Here is a 15,325-nt window from a genome sequence, read left to right on the forward strand (position 1 = left end):
TCCCTTTCACTCAAATATCAACACCCAGCATTGACAGCAGCCAATCTACTCTTCTGGTCTTATCATCAAAACACAAAACCTATAAGCTTGTCACACAGGCAAATCCATGCAGCTGCATGAAACCTTGTATTCTCAGTGCTCTTTTCTATCAGCAACAGCAATTTCACTACACAAAAGCTTCTGCACGATCAGGCCATGAGGACCTGCAAAAAGGGCACAATGAAGACTGCACAGCATTGTGACTGGTTTGCAGTTGTTACCTATTTAAGGCTTCCATCGAGATGCCTCAGTGATAGAAAAAATGTTTTTCATAATCTGTTGCCAATATTGCAACCAGGAGATGAGAGCCGATGCACGTCAGTGCCCTCTCTCGGAAGCAGTCTCTTCCATAGCACGGAACTATTGAAAACTCTTCGAAACTCATGGAAATTAATCTTTAGGCACATGGAAGATACCAATTTAGGAGTTTAAAGACCAAGGTGTCGATCTACCAGCAAAGCTCAGGCACAGACTAGAGACAGACATGGATTTCGTACTCTCCTCTCATTACACAAGCAATATCACTAGCATGTTGTTAAATGAATAGTGAATAAGGGATAAAATCACGTTTAAACAACACTTCCTCTTGCCAGACAACTATAATTCACACAGCTAGGAAAACACATGGCATAACTCTTGGGGATGGTCCTGTGCAGGGTCAGAAGCTAGACTCAATGATACTTGTGGGTCCCTTCCAATTCTACATATTCTGTGATTCTGAGAAAGGCTAACACTTTACTGGCCAGGACAAGAAATCAGAATGTAGAATAACAATTTAGAATTTGTGCTATACAGAAATGAATTAAAGATGTGTGTTCAAGTATAGGCAGAAGGGGGAAAAACCTTACTAACACTGACAGATTTACAGCAGGGGATATATTCATGGAGCTACCTGTTCCCCAGTGAGCACAAAGATCTGCTTTTCCATACATATGATTATATTATGATGTGTTTATCCCAAAAAGAGAAGATGAAGACAAAATGATAATTTCTGCAGAGTAAGCCCTTGCAAGAAACACTGCTATAAATCCTAACCTTTCTCAGAGTTGCAAATCCTCCCGCTGCCTGCATGTCATTCTGCACAGGAGAAAGGGCGCTCAGCATGTAGCAAGTGTAATTCAGGCTGTCCCTAGGAAGTGAAGATTTAGCCACCCAGCCATATGTTATGAATAACATTGTTTTGCTAGCAGGTGCTGGGGATTTTTTCCATACAACACCAATTTTTGTCAAGTATCAGTTCATCAGCAAATGCTTCCATTTGCAAGCAGAAGCCAGGCATCATTTGTCTTCCCCAGGATAAGGTGCAAAGGGTCTGCTGAACTCTCCCTTTCCCCTCGAGGATGAAACATGGCTTGGGGAAATAATAGGGGGGAGAGGGGAGGAATAATTTGCCACCATGTGAGATCTGTCAAAAGTGAATTCCTGTGAGCCACCTTACAAGGGATTTGAGCTTGTCCGTTGGTGGTCTGCCCCCAGGGAAACAAAGGCTGATATCCAGTTTTCGTGCTTTGTATATCACAAATCCCCCCTGGCTCCTGCTTCTTAATCACTGTAAAATGGGGACGCTTTGGGGTAGTTTCAAAATGACCCAGTTATTTTCATGGGGGCTTCCTTACAAAATACACTTAAGGGTACTATTTCTTGCTTATTTGGCCTTCTTTTTTTCCCCCTAATGTTTCACTCATAAATCCAAGGCGCCCTGGCTTGAAAGCCCTTTCAAGGTGCAATGTCAACATCAAAAATCCAGCACTGGTGAGTCCCATTCCTCTCACTGCGGGTCTTTCCCCAGTTCTCCCTTCACCACACATCAATTTCGATCCCCTGCAAACAGCCAGCTCTTTACCGAACTGCACCTCTGATCCTCAGGGGCAAGAGCTCTGCTCACACATCCAGAGGTTGCTAAGGACCAGGAGCAAGACCACAGCCTGCCATGGAGTACTTTCCAACTGCATACAGTGGGACTTGAGCAGTGACTCAACTGGGCTCTTTGCAAACGTTCTCCTTACTGTAATGCAAGTAATAAATACAATTGAGACCAGAGAGTCTTTTGTACAAAACCCTAGAGCAATCTGAATCTCAGCTTTTTAATATACCTGGTGAAACATGGCAATGAAATAAGCACTTTGAGAGCTGCAGTGCAGCACCAATGTGAATGTGATGTCCCTGCAGCCAAAAGACCATCTTCCACATTTCCCACACAAGGGTCAGTTCCCACCCTGCACTCTCTTCCATGGCTGTTTTCCTGCAAACTCACTCCTGCTATTCCCAGTCTCTGCCAGTTGCTGCATCCAGTCTGCTGTGTGTTTGGGATACTGCACATACTCCTTCTGACAGCTTGCATAGGCTTATATAAACTATCTGGATATAGTTTATAGCAAGAAAGAAGTCTATGAGATTTACAACTACTGTTTCCAGTGCCATAATAGGTATGTAGGTATAAGGACTGCATTAAGCTGTTACTCTCAGAGGAAAAAAATACTATATATCTTCCTCAGAACCCAGTGTGTGGAGGTAGGGCAGCTCAAATGGTCCAGACCTTTATGTGTGTTCAAGTCTAGGCAAATATATGGACAAATGGAGGGTGATTGAAAAAAGGGACATATATACAAAAGCGTCTTTGCAGTTGACAGCTCCATGTAAAACACACAATATAAAATAAAGATTAGGGGAAAAGACTGTCAGGTTGGACTAGATTATATTTAAAGGTCCCTTCCAACCCAAACCATTCCATGATTCTATGATTATGAGATACCAAATCAAAATAATGACAGCCCAGTAAAGACTTTACAAAGGGATTGTGGGATAAAGCATTTTACTCCATGCCAAAAAAGACATATTGATGCATCCAGGTGCCATTAAGAGAAAAACAAAACAGAACCCACAATTAAACAGAACAACCATTTGAGAAATACCTAAATCTTATTATTCTAGAGGGGAAGAAAGAAAGAAAAAATTGTTTCTTGAGGCTAGGAGCTGTATTATTGGTTTTGCAATGGTATTTCTCTTCAAGAGAGCTCTGACATACAGCAATAGACAGTGATCATGATGGAAGTGCAAGGAGCAAATATTTTGATTGAGATTCTCAACAAGCTTGAGATTTGAGAACAAAACCTAGATTTAGCAGTGAACATTTTTCTTTCAATAGGGTGGGAATCTGCAGGGTGCTGGCACTTGCTGTTGTGTTGCAGGCATAACATGGAGCTGCTTCTGGATCAACACGCTGGAGCTGTCTACAACCAATTTCAGACATCTATGTGGGCCTGACTTCTAGACACTGCAGAGCAACCACTTTTCTGAAAGCCAGCTCCCCAAAAACTGCTTCCTGATGGCTCTCTGATGAAGGAGCCTCTGAAAACTTGGACGAACCGTAAGCCCACAAGTGTTCATTAAAAAAAAAAAGAAACGAGGAAAACCCAAAAGGATAATTGATAAATAGTTCCTACTTTCCAAATTTTCCTGCAAAAAAGCCAGAAAGGTTGCCATTTGCTCAAACTGGCAGTGTTTAGAGAAAGGGCTATTGCCATTACTTTTTAAAATTACATCCAGCTCAGGCCATAGTAGTTGGTTAACCTAAGTAAGAAGCAACACACAGCTACGTCAGTTCAAATAAATCTCACGTTCTCTCAGATAAGTGGAATACACACTGCAGACATCATCTGGGAAACAAAAAAGTAGATGGAGTCAGCTTTAAACCTAGCAGTTCTGACAGAAACCCAGAAATTTCCTTTCCAGCCCATCTGTTAAGGTCCAATCACTGCAAGGAGGAAAGCTCTCCAACATAGCTGGCCTTGGACCACTATCCACATTAGAAATACCCAAATTCATACAAGGTGCTAAATCCAATTATTTCGAAGGGGATGTAATAACATGCTATTTTCAGTGCACACAAGGGAGTGCTTGTGGCACTCAGAGAGACAGATCTGCCTTGGCTGCAAAGAGGAACCTCTGGTACCATGTCTGGTGCCACCTCCACCACTTACCCACACCCCAGCAAGCAGCTGCCAAGGGAAAGGCACAGTACTGGAAATCTTCCGCATGCTGAAACTCCCCCCACATTCAAACACGCTACCCATACCGAAACCACAATTCTTCCCCCCTCCAGTGCTCGGCTCATGCACAGATATTCGAGATGATAACCACTTTTTAGCTACCCATACATCAACGCAAACCACCACAGCTTCAGCTTTCCAACTCGGTCAGTTCAGTCACCGCAGCTGGGAGTCCCTCAAAGCCTGTTGTGTGTTTGGAGAGGTTCAACTTTGCAAGCACAGACCAATTAAAAGCTCCACAGAGCAGAGATCACTATTTAAAGCTGAACTGTTCGTTTTTGTTTATTTATAGCAAAACCATTAATTGCTAATCACATATTTGTTTGCTGGAAAACCAGTGCTCCAAAATAAACACCAAGTTTAAAGACCGTTCCCAGAACACTGAATGGTATCAGGAACAGTGCTAAAAATGTAAATCAGAAACATCAAAACACATCAGGACTTCAACTGGAGAAACAAACAACCCATTATTTCTGTGCCAGAAAAGAGGTTACCCATAAGCCGCCAGTTACTCACACAGTCATCTACAGTCCAGCAGTTATTTTATGTCCTGAAGAATAACAGACACTATGGTAGAGTATCTGTTGAAAATATCTTCATGGCAATCAGCATATGCTAGATTAAATGAGGTATCTCCTAATACAGAGTTTTGATAATCACCTTGGAAAAGTGCCTTTAAAATATGTGGCATTAGAGGCAGAACCTCAGAAAGAGTACACATTCATTTTTGAGCCAGTTTCATATGTCAAAATCATACAAAATTAAAAAAAGAAGAAGAAAGTTGGATTTTCTTTCAAGTCTCTTTGCTAACAGAGCTCCATGTTTCCCTCAGGAGAAGCAAGTACTTCAAATATCTACAGGAGCCCTGCATGGAAAAAGAGGGGAAATAGCCTTACAGAGCTACAGTCTTTCCTTTCTCCATGAAAGGCGCTTTAAATAAGCACAGCATCCCAGGCTTCATGGAAAGCCTTACCACCAGCAACAATGGGAAGCAGGAAGAACTCCATGGCAGTCTGCCATCCACCTCCTGAAATCCTTATGGGTACTGGACTTCTCTAAAGCACCCACGCCCACTGGCTGTTAGAAAGGCTTCAACAGCAATGGGCTTCCACCTTTCCTGACAGAGTGCCCTTAAGGCTCCTGATTTTCATGCATACTTGAAGGTCAGGTAAGTGCAGACACAGCCCATGTCCAGATTTGGAAACAGGCACAGCATCTCAAGCCCCTAGCTCCAGGTTACATAGCAGATGCCTCACACACACCCTCCAGCTGACAGCTCTCACTGCCTTGCTATGCTGCCCTTAATATCTATACAATCTAAGGCAGGAATATTTCCCTACAAAGCAATACTTACCAGCATTATTGGCCTAAATTTCTAGAACAGAGGGTCATACAATCCTGTTTCTAAACATCACTGTAGTGGCTACCATTTAAAATTCATCATTTATTCACAGGTCAGGAGTTTGGGTTCTTCAAAATTACATCTAGATCTTGGAAAATTAATTGGATACTAATCATGAAATGGAGACCAGTAAGGCAGAGGTAGTAATAATAATGATAACAGCAAAGACAACACTAACAATAGTGTATGACTTCATTATGTTGTTGACAATGGCAGCCACTAGGAAGAACAGCCGCATCTTAATGCCTCACCCTTCTCCATCTCCTGAAGTCAGGATCATCTGCAGCAAAAGGTCCGGTTGCAAAGCCTGCACTCTCAAATCCTGGGCAGAAACCACAAGCATGCCAAACACTTGTTTGGGTAAATCACTGAAACATGCAAGGCAGAGTCACGCCCAGGCCCTGTGACCATATATTCATCACATCTACCTCCTTGACATCAGTTTGCTGTCAGTCTCCTCGGTCTGGACTTCTCCCTGCCTGCTGGGAGCCCACACTGTGGTGGTGCCACCCCAACTCCCTACAGACCCAGTGGGTAAATCTTCCTAATGGAGCCACCCTGTCCCTTACACACTTTGACAAGCAGAGAAGTTGCTGGCAAGGTGGCCACCTCACATCATGCAATGCTGAACATCCAACCTAGCACTTGCCAATAAATGGAGCAGATCATTTGTCCCCAAAACACAGAAAGTCACTGGCTCTGCATCTTTGTTTGTTCTTCCCCAGGAGGGGAAGAAGCAGTGCTGGTAACCCCGTACCATCCCATCAGAACTCTCAAAACCCAGGTGTGGCTGTGCCAAAGTGCTCCATTGCTTCTGCCTTGTGGAAAACGTGCTCCCAGGAGCTGCCCTAGGCAAAGGCACGTGGATGTTCCCTCTTAGAGCATCCTGCAGAAGCAAACTAATGCCACATGGCTCCTAGCCACATGCTCACCATTTGCTTACCCTTTTTATTCTGACAAGAGAAGGGGAAAGCTGCTCAGCTAAAATAAAAAGGACTCTAGCCTAAATAACAAGTCTTAGCTCATGCCTAGTGAGGCTCACTGCTGCTGAATTTGACCTCAGTTGAAAATGAAGTTTCACATAGCAAGGTACTATTTGCATATAGCTCTTCCTCACGCTCAACCATGTACTGATTGAAAGTCAGCTGCCATTTCAACCCGATTCCTGCAAATCTCCAGAAAGGTAAAAAAAAAATAAATTGTTGTTTCAGAAAGCATCATGCCAAAGATTGAAATCATCAGGAATAACTTTTCCTGTTTCCTATGTACTTTTAAGATGAAAATATACAATGAAAAAAAGAGTTAAAAAATAGCAATGCATCAGCTTACTAAAGCCAACATAGCAATATTACAAATCCACAGTGAAGGGGGGAAAAAGAAGCATGCCTCACTTGTGAAACTATTATGGATTAGGACAAAATGTCTGTGTATATAATACAGTTCTATACAGCTTTGATAAGAAAAGACTGCCAATAGCTTTTGGCATATGAAAGCCACCGTGAGGACTGCAATAAAACTGAGTATATTGTAAAAGAGCCATCTCACATGTATCCCTAGAATTTATCTTCAAATGCTACTGTATTAAATTCTGTATTCTGTGGCTTTTGGAAAAATGCTTTTATTTTATTAAATGAACTATACAATATATTGTTTCTCTGAAGTAAAAGTGTGAGTAGGAATATAAAGTAGTTGTTTTAGCACTAAAAAAACTAATGTTTTGAACCTAGAAACAGCTTCCAGTAAGTGAGCATACTTCTAGTGTGAGTGGGGGTGTGCACACACACACATGTACAGCCCATTTCATCATGCTCAGCTGCCCTCCTTTATCATATGAGGGCAACTACACAGCCTGTGATAGATACAGACATTTCAGAGTTTAAATCCTTGTTGCTGTGTTTCTAGGGGATCTCCCAAGGTCCAGTGAGGTCTCAAAGAACACGAAAGCATTAATTCTGTTTTTGACATGCAAAAATATTGCTCTCAAACAGACATTCTTCAACTGCACATAAAAGCATCTTCTGCAAACAGTGGAACAAGCAGATGTGCTGAAAGCCATGGAGGTAACACACACAGAGCTTTACACTCTCGTGCAGGATCAATGAAGGGCCACAGCATGCAGTGCATCACTGGGCACCACAGCTTGATGCTCCTAACAGCTTCTTTCCAAGAGTTACAGACACTCTGCACAACTAAACCAAAATATATTCAGGCATAATCCTTTCATACCACAGCTTGGTGATCACTTTATGGCACAATAAGCCACCGTGGCCACCAAAGCAGCAGTCCCAGGCTCAACCCTCCCCTTTTTTCCTTTGTTTGTTGGGTCTTTTTGGCTTTTCTTTTTTTTTTTTTATTTTTAGTTTTTTGTTGATTTTGTTCTCAGTGTGGATTGAGCTGCCCTATTGCAAATATGCCTGTGAACAAAAGGGAGGGAGGGAGATGGGAACGGGTGCCTGGGGCAGGCAGGAGGGATCCTTTCCATGTCCATGGCAGCTCAAACTGTTTGTTAAACAACAGCCGGAGTTGAGGCAACCAAGATGGTGTGTAAAGAGCAGAAAGTACCTTAGAGAAACATACTGAACACTATCAAAATACCCAAGTCTTAAATAGGCACATGAAGTATTTAAATGCTTTCACACCCATAACAAATTTTGTTTACTGCCCAGCATTCAAACAGCTTTTTTTTTACTATTGTAAGGTTGTTCCCAAACAGTGTGAATTTGATGTTACAATGAATAGTAGCACTTCAATTCCTATTTACAACCCATTCAGTGACATAATTCCCGAAATAGCATGCAGGATTTCCACACTTTAAGAAATAAAACCTGTTCTTGGCTCAAAAGAAGTTGTGCAAATTAGCTGACAAGAATCATTTCCTTTTGTTCTTCCTCTCTGATATAGAATATTAAAGGAAAAAGAGAGTAATATGAAAAACTTTTATTAAAAACGTTAGAACCACGAAGCATTGTTAACATCCCTCTTGTAATTATATGCAAAATGTTCAGTATCCAAGGAAACAGCGTAGTAATGAAGTTGGAGACTACTGTATAAATGCACCTTCTAAATCACCACCGAGAATTTCTATTCCAGAGGGACTGGCTAGTTTATTAGTGTGTGACACCCTGATCACTTAGACATGCTACAGCTTAAAAACAAAAAGCTAACAAGCTACTTTCACACAAAGGGCCCTTTTATTTGCTGTGTATGAACAGCCCCTTCTCAGCATCTAGTTACAGAGTTCCGCTGCAGAGTTGGAGATTTCTCTAAGCCCGGATTCACCTTCATGGGAGTTGTTCGGTAACGGTGGGCACTAATTAAACTGCATAACCAGTCACAAATGAAGCAGAGATGCTGTCCTTTGCTCCAGCTTCTCTGCAAATTGCACTTAAATGTGCAATAAGAGAAATACTGAAACTGCGTTCTTCTCCAGAGCCTGAAATCCATTTCATTGGCACTAAAAGCACTGATGCATACTGACTCAAGCCCACATTATTAAAATTAATTCAAAAATTAATACTTGTGCTTCAATATCAACAGTTCATAGTCAGGGATGTTTCCTAGGAAGACAAGCAGGTCTATAGCAAGGAAGTCGATGCAAAATTAACTCCTGCTTTTTGGTGTTAGACCTTAAATCATTGTGCCAAACCCTTGGGTTTTAGGTTCAATTTCAGCAAGCATCCAATTATTCTCCTGATTTCTGTGGCAGTCAATTCCCTCCAACTGAATATAAAGCAGTTCCAGCAGGTTCAACCACTCTGTCATGTGGACATCATGAGGATAAACTTTGGTATTCCTCTCTTCCAGTATGTGTGACAGTTTATAGGAGCACATACCTCAACATCCCTGCTTCTTCAGATGCCCCTGTAATCTTTGTGACCTTTACATTCCCTTTGGTTCATTCTTTTCCATTACTGTAACACCCTTTTTTATAAGTAGATAGCCTGAGCTACACACAGTATTTCCAGTGTGGCCTCAGGCAAAGACAGCTAAGTACTAGAATAACCTGACTGCCAGCTCTTGCCTGATGACACATACAGTCATAGAACTCTACTGCTATCTTGAATGCTTTCAGGTATGCTGATTTGGTAAAAAACGCTCCATCATCTTCATGCTGCCTCCTCTTTTGTGCCTTGTCTCTTCAGTTTCCACAAACTTTACTCCTTTCCTGCTGTAGCCATTAACTAAGGGTAACTTGTCTGCCCTCCTCTTTCCACCCACACTGCTTTGGGGGGTCTTGTATCACTGAAAGAACATTCACATTTTCAGTAAATCCCATAACTTTTCTTAAACCTCCCCCCTTCCAGATTGTGTGGGGATGATCCTCATTTTTCAACACCACAAACAGCTTTATCTCCTGGAACACCTTTGTCTGCTGCTTTCTCTTAAGCTCCAAAGCTCACTTTCACACAACACAGTAATTCATCCTGCCCAATTAACCTTTTTAACTTGCTTCTATGCCTAAAATGTTTTCTTAGAAGGCCACAGAAACTAGAGCCATAGCTTTCTCTCACTACTCCTTTTCTCTCTCTCTTTTCAGTATATCCCAGTTGTACAGCATGCCTTAATGGGAATATCTGTGATGTATCGGTACACCTGCAAATCTGGCTTATAGCACCATAATTATATGATGGTCCCATAGATCTCTCTTTAGATTGTTTTCTCTGAACACCCTCTATAGTTTCAAAAATGAGTTACCAAGCTGGCTAAAACCTTTATTTTCTAAAGGCATTGTCTTGTACTCTTGCACTTGAAGCAATTGTGCACTGAAAGCAGTTAAGCGAGTGAACTTCCTCATTCCCACTCCATTTTACTGTTTGGCCAGCTCATCATTCACTTTATCAGCACTGGTTTTGTATTTTGCCTATGACCAACAGCCATGACAACAGTTATGAGTATCATTCCCCTCCCAAAAGCCTAACAGAGATGCAATTACTAGAAAACTACACCAATGAAGTCAGAACCCAGCAGTGGTCAAAACGTGCCAGTATTTTAAGAGCTGGTGCACCTTTGTCAGGCACTTTCTGCTTAATGCAAAATGATACTCAAAAAGTTATAATTCCAACTAAGGCAGGTTAATTCAGAAAAGTCCAGTTTAGAAGGGCAAGGGGACATTTCAATAACTTCCCAAGATGATGCTGCTTATGCAGACTCATAAGGAAATGTTGAGGGGGTTTTCAACTAATTCGATTTCTAATCGGCTGGCATGGGATGCAAAACCGCGAATATTAACTCCCTTCACAAAATTCACTACCAAAAGAGTATTTTTTCCAGTCAACTCACCAGCAGCCTCATTTTCAGAAGTACATGGCATCTATAGCTCAATCCAACAGGAATGTCACTGTTCACTACCATGGGAAACTTGAGCTCTTCACCTCTTTCTGTTTTAGCTTACTTACTGTGGTTCATGCTTATCTGCCTGCCATGAATGTCATGAGGTTCAATTAGTTGTGGTCTGTAAAACACACTGAGATCCCCTGGAAAAGCTGTATATGCATTCACAGTAGGATCCCTGCAAGATAATTTTATTGGAATCCTCAGAGGATCCAGCCCAAGCAGCCAAAGGACAACTCCAAAGACAAGGTACTTGAAGAACTAAACTGCCTGCAATCCCAATCTGTAGCTCCAAGATCTGAAGTTTCAGGGGCAGCATTTTGGTGCAACACATAGTGAAACTGATGTGAGACTTAACAGCGGTTGTACAGAAAAGTGCTGGCAAAAACATTATCCTCAGCACCTTCAGAATAAATAAAGCAAGTAGAAGAAAACCCTCACCTTGAAATGGAAATATTAGGGGGGCAAATGGAAATCGACAATACTAACAAAAAAAGCATCATGTGGGTTTGTAAAATATCCCCAACAGCCTAAAGTTGCCCAGACTTCTGTATTCATTAAGTGTTCAGGACACAGATTTATTTATTTATGTCTTAGAAAAGAATTCCCAGCTCGGAGGCTTTCCAGAGAACAACCCTCCCCAGTTCTGCAGGGCCACCTCAGCCAACTTCCCTGCCATTTCTTATTCTGATGCTAATGCAGTTCAAACAACCCAACCCTGCATTTTTTATCTAAGCAATAAGCCTATCTTTAGGTCACTTAGCTGTGTCAGTTTAAATCACAACATTCCCATAGTGAAAAAACAGATCATTTTTTTATATCTGGGAACAGAGGAGGCAGAAGAAAAAAAAACTCTCATTATAAAAACACTTTTTTTGTTTGTGGTGCCCAATTCAAGCCCCACTGAATCCATATGAATTTAAACAGCAGTTGAACCACAAAAACCAACAAATTTTAATCAAGATTTGCACAGTTACCTTCATGACAGGGTACCCTGAAAATACCTGACCATGCACAGACCTATCATATTGTATAATTATATATATACTATTAGGTCTTATCCAAAGTCTGCTGGAATAAAGGCCAAGATCCCATTGATCTCTGTGGGTTTCCGATCTTCTTTTGTAAAATAAACCTGGATTCAGCTACTCCAGCTTTCACAAGCATCTGCAAGGGAATATTCACAGGGTTTCTCACAAGAGAGAAAAACCGTGAAGTTGAAGCCATCCATGAAAGGTACTGGATTTATTCCAGATGTGGAACTGTTTTTAATTAATTTGGAAGCATTTGAAGTATTCACTCATTAAATATGCTTTGCATTTCACACATGCGAGTAAGAGAGCAAGAAAACCCCAAATTAATGCCAAAATCATAACGTCTTATTAAAAAGACTCCGACACAACTTTTAGCAAGATTAGGCTCATATGAAGACAAGAGGTACAGTACTGCCATGACACACCACAGCAATATGCGAAGCACACAGTTCCTGCACTGCCCATCCATCCCTAAGCAACCTCACCTTGACCTGGAGGTCTCACTGGTTGGGAGCTCTCCTATTTCCAGTCAGCCCTGCACCTCTCCACACAGGCCATTTCCCAGTGTGCTCATTCCCATCAAGCAGAGTAATGCTTTAAGTTCAAGATACCTATCCTCTACAGAAGAATGAAACAACTTATGGTAAATCTATGTGCCAAATCATCATTACTGGTAAAAATCATAGAATCATTTAATATTCTGAGTTGGAAGGAACTCACAAGGATCACTGAGTCCAGCTCTTGGCCCTGCACAGGACAGTCCCAAGAGCTACACCACGTGCCTGAGAGAGTTGTCCAAACATTTCTTGAACTCTGTCAGGCTGTGACCACTTCCCTTGGGAGCCTGTTCCAGTGCCCAACCACCCTCTGTGTGAAGTACCTCTTCCTAATATCCAACCTACACTTCCCCTGACACAACTTGAGGCCATTCCCTTGGGTCTTGTTACGGGTCACCACAGACGAGAGATTTGTGCCTGGCCCTCTGCTTCCTCTCATGAGGAAGCAGTAGACTCTACAGGGTCTCCCCTCGTTCTCTTTTCTCTAGGCTTAAGCCAGGTGAGAGGAAGGTTGTGCACAGTGGCGCTTGGGCAGACCCACATGCAGAAAACCACAGACCTGCCCAGCACAGACAAAGCGTGGGCCACGTTTCTGCTGCATCTAAACTTGTCTCATGACACAATTCACCCCAGAAGCCGGATGTTCCTTGGGAAGAGCACCTGTATCAGCCCACGCTATGCCCCACGCGAGCACCGCTGGATGTTCCCAGCATCCTGAGGATCTAGATTAGGTTGGCTATATCCACCGCTCAGTGCAAGCCCATGTGTAGACAACCCCGTACCGGGTACTCCCTCCGTGGAGTCAGACACTGGGATAACGCAGCTCTCGCCTCCCCTCTAGTGGCTGACCCACGGCCGCCGCTCCCGTGTCGTACTGCCGCTGCCAGCGGCCAAGGGCCGGATGGAGCGTGTCCCCTGGCAAAGCCATCCCAACCTGAGCTGCTCTTTCTCCGAGACCGGGCTCAGTGCCACGGCCAGGCAGGGATACTGCTGCACAGGGAAAACGCACAACGCAGAACTGAGCACATCTGGGCAGAAGCACAGCTCTTCTGCTTCCCTCGATGCCCAAGACTCCTAGTTTTCAGATGAGGTGAGCAAAATCGCAATACAGTATGAAGAACCACAGCTAAGTTCAGAACACAGTTGTATTTTTAGTTAGTTCTCAGAGATCCAAAAGAATCAGGTAGTTGTGGCTACAAACACTCAAACTTTTTTCTGCCCAAACTTTTATATTGGACAACAACAGTTTTATCTCCAAGGCTCAAAATAAATTCTAGTGATCACCAGACAGGTCGGTTTCTCAGGGATCTCAATTTTACCAAGTGCTACGAAACTGTGTGTGATGCTCTTCTGTTCACAACAAGCATACAAACATTAAAAAACCCCAAAACTTCACATTTCTTCACAAGTAATCTTTTCTCTTTTTTTTTTCCCCCCTAAAAAAACCCAAGCAGGAACATTCCAGTTTCTTTCCTTTGGTTGCCAGTGCTAAAATATGCTAACAGCATTAAGGCAAAGGACGACTTGAAGAGCTCACAATCTGTATTCAGCATAATTAGCAGATGCCAATTTAACTTATTACTGCTTCTTCCTTTCTATAATATAAAAAGGATGTCAATGAAAACCTGTTATCTAAATGACTGTTTTCTCAGTGCTAATAGAAAGCAACAATCATGGGAAAATAGAATTACAGAACATGAGTTAGGAAATATCTGATTTTGAAATGACATTACAAACAGATACAGTAAAGAAAGAAATTAATGCCTGCAGACAAGACTTCTCTCTTTCTTCACATTTTGTATTTTTAGATTGTTTTAAAAGTAATTACATATTTGGTGGTATTCCTGGTTATTCAAATAAGCAATGCAACATTCCAGGTAAAGCAATACCATTAAATGAGGTTGCTGAACTGTCTCAGCTACTGATCATTGCGAAGCATGAGAAATGAGCACCCTTAAGATGCATTTTCTATGCAGAGAACTAACAGCTAAGAAGTAAGAACACAAATACCTGCAAAAGAAAGCAAAGCAAGCCCTAAAAACAGCTTTGTCCAAAATAGCAAATAACGGACTGTGTCACAGCTAAAGGACAGTCACAGAGAGCACTTTTCCTGCCTGCAAAGCAGAAACACATTAACACATTTCATAAAACAATGCCCTCTTGAACTAAGAGGCTGTTGCAAGATGTATCCAGCACACGCACAAAAAAAAGCAGAGCGCACCAAGGTTGTGGATTAAACAGGTTTCTAACACATAAATAATATAATGACCCAGTCCAGGCATCATTTGCTGCTACTTCTGCTTGGTGAAGATGCCTTTCTGCTTATAATTCTGTATATTACAATGGAGCGCAAAAAATATTTTAATGAACTATCTTCTGACTCTCAGGCTAAGTTGAAGAGCCTTGTAAGGCTATGCTTCTCCACAGCTTTAATCGATTTCAGCTATAACTTCATTTGCTCTGCCTAACAGACAGTGTAAACTTCACCCTTCCCAAGAATTAAGAAGAAAATAACATTCATACTCCCCCATAAGCAGTGTATGGAAAGCACAAAACAGAACCGCTGCACACATACCCCCCAATTAAATTGGTCTCTGTGGAAACTAATAACTTTCCACAGTATGCACTGTAATCCAAGTAATAATTTTAAACAGGCATAAGCTGCAGTGTGCTGAACTAAGGCATTCTTACCTTGTGAAGAGTGCTTGAAGACATTTAGTCACAGCAAAAGAGGAGAACATGCATGTTGCCAAGTATTTCCTATGCAAAGGGGATATGCTCTGCCCCACATATGCGCACGCACACACAAACTGGGTGCGTGTACTTCCTAGGCAGAGAAAGAGGACCAGAAAAGATAAGCAGCAGCGATAATGCCCCAGCTTTATGTCTCAATCAATAGCGAGTTAAGCTGAG

At 42.1% G+C, this 15,325-nt stretch overlaps 1 protein-coding gene across 11 annotated transcripts in view; it reads right to left on the bottom strand.

Annotated features, from left to right (window-relative positions):
* Nucleotides 1-15,325, bottom strand: part of FAT3 (FAT atypical cadherin 3) — a 405,288-nt gene that overhangs the window by 320,765 nt on the left and 69,198 nt on the right. The window contains exon 2 of one of the 11 annotated variants that reach the window (XM_032678481.1): nt 15,104-15,239. The exons of the other annotated variants lie outside the window; for them this stretch is intronic. The gene's annotated coding sequence lies outside the window, so the exon portion shown is untranslated. The remainder of the gene's footprint in view (nt 1-15,103; nt 15,240-15,325) is intronic. 11 annotated transcript variants of the gene reach the window in all.

This window comes from Chiroxiphia lanceolata, chromosome 2 (genome assembly GCF_009829145.1).
Source record: "Chiroxiphia lanceolata isolate bChiLan1 chromosome 2, bChiLan1.pri, whole genome shotgun sequence".
Classification (NCBI taxonomy): Eukaryota; Metazoa; Chordata; class Aves; order Passeriformes; family Pipridae; genus Chiroxiphia; species Chiroxiphia lanceolata.